This window comes from Porites lutea, chromosome 1, assembly GCF_958299795.1.
Source record: "Porites lutea chromosome 1, jaPorLute2.1, whole genome shotgun sequence".
Taxonomy (NCBI): Eukaryota; Metazoa; Cnidaria; class Anthozoa; order Scleractinia; family Poritidae; genus Porites; species Porites lutea.
Window position 1 is genome coordinate 38,855,938 of NC_133201.1, and position 2,500 is coordinate 38,858,437.

Consider the following 2,500-nt stretch of genomic DNA (forward strand, 5'->3'; position numbering starts at 1 on the left):
TTGTGACGGCTATTTGCGACATCTTGCTCGCCCAAGGCCTTCAAATTCTGCGTCACTGAACACAACGAAGACTGTTGTTTGGGTTTCAGGCACGATGGCACAAATCGGAACGGTGCTGTGATTTTAATGAAGCGATCAACACAACGCCTTTAAAAACAATATTTCACCTTTTCAGAATTCCGTCAAGGTACGGTTTTGCCGTGATATAAGGTGGTCTCGACGTCTATAAGGTTTTAAAGTGCATTTTCTTGTAGCTTATTCATTCCTGTACAAAATATCAAATATGACTTTTTTTTCGTTCTGATGAAACTTTTTTATCGCTTCTTGTTCGTGGGCGTCGTTGACTTTGCATATGGATGAAATGAAGGTGCACTTCGTGAGTACAGAACATTACATTTTTCTGTTTTTGCTGTCTTTACTCTCATCTCTTGCGGCTGGTAAGAGAAACTGAAACAGGAGTCCGGCCGATAGTTGAAATATTAGTTCATATTTACTGTACATTTAGGCGTACAAAGTCTTGTACACACTGTTGATAACCAAAATTTTGCTTTGTTTTGTAAGTGACGGTGTTCGGAAAACTTGAAATTATTAAACTTCATTGTGTACCATGTTGTGTTTTAATTTCCTGTTACCGTGAGCTACACTGCGGCTGGCCGCGTGCGTCTCCAATGTTATGATGTTATTTGAGCTTATAACCAGCCCGTCATCGGCCTATTTTTAATCTTTTTCGTGATGTTTTGTTTTTATGAGTTTGTTTATGAGAGAAGGCTCGCTTCCGGCCTGTTCGGGACGTGTTTGTATATAAGGGTATAGAAGGACGATCCCGCGTTTATTTTGGAAGTGTATCTGTTTGTAAAAGTACCATCTGCAGAAAACTAAAGGAAACAAACGAAACTGTTGCTCATGAACGTCCACAGACCAGAGCCCAAAGTATGGAGAACTCAGACAAACGATTGTACATGATTGTAATCCCGGAGAAGGAAAGGGACCTGGGAAAGGAAAGAGAATTTAAATAATACTTCAAGTAAAAATAAGGTAGCCATTGTAGTTTTTGTACACAATTGCAAACAAGACATATACATGTGTACTTTGTACCTATTTACACCATTACTGATGTATACAAAAAGGCATCCAATCACCGTATTGAGACTCCAGATGTTATGTATTATATCACATCTGACAAACACTTTTCAGCAAAAGTGCTCAACTCCAGAGGACTTTCTGGAATAATAATTATTGTAGAAGAGAAAATTGAAAGGTAAACACTTCTAAAAGTCCTTTTAACAGTCCCGAGCAAATATACACAATTGACTGTAAGAAATTAAGTAAATTAAAGTTTTATCTCTGTAGTACATAGGGAATTCTCACAAGTAACATGAAAATAGCAACAGTTAAATCATTACCTCTGCCTTATTGTAAAATTGTTTTACACAATGGGGGAAGGGGGGTACATTATTTAGCACACTGTTTCTACAATTCCACAAGGCTCTCATCAGACACTATAACAATGGAGGAAAAACTCTATGACCCATGTAAAATGGAAAATGTTTGTGACAAGCATGCAACTGGAATTTTGATGCAATATTCATTGATGAAAACCACACCCTTTCAGAGAAAAGAAGAAAGCCCCAAAAATCAAGGGTTGCAGCAGTCTTGCATAGCCTGAGTTTGTTCCAAAACCAAGTAATTTACTACTAGTAATGGCCAAATATTTCAATAGAGCCTAGACGTTTCTAAAATAGGGCTATACATGCAAAAAGTGCGAAATGTACATGAAGTACAAAACTACAACAATTATGTCTTTACTGAGTAGTCTGGGTAAAAAGAAAAATAATTTTTTGACTGTTGCTGGTCATTCAGACCAGCCAAAGAAAATCAGCTCGGTTAAGTCTATTGTTTGCGGGGTCATGTCCAAAATATTAAAAATAATACGATGATTTAAACCAGGAGGATAATTTAAACATAGTAGCTTAAAAAGAAAAAATATAGATAAATTCAAATCCATTAGCAGTGTACATGTTTACTCAAAATGACTGGCAAACCAAGGGTTAGTCTGGGCAAAATGGTCACCTTGGCCTGACACTGTTTATTGATTGGCAGTTATTTTGAGCCCTGGTAGCAACCAGTGAAACAAAACAAAACATTAAACAGGCAGTCATTGAAGCCAAGCGAGTGGCCGACCAACTACAAGTAATGGCTGGGCAGCTAGACAGCTTGGCTGACCAAATCTTAAGACAAGCCAGAAAACAATTTTTAATGTGAAAATAATGTTTAATTTAGAGAGCAGTACTAAAGATGTGCCAAAAGACAGAAAAGAAACTTAGTGGTGTACATCTAGGTAAAAACTGCAAAACAATGTATTACAGAATATTTTTTTCTTTGGTCTTTTGGATCATTCAATTCTAACTTCTCCGGTTTTCTCTCTCTTTTCTCTATCAACTGCTGCTCTTTATTATGCACTCTGGGACATCTCTTCTTCACTACTGTGTCTTTACTGAAC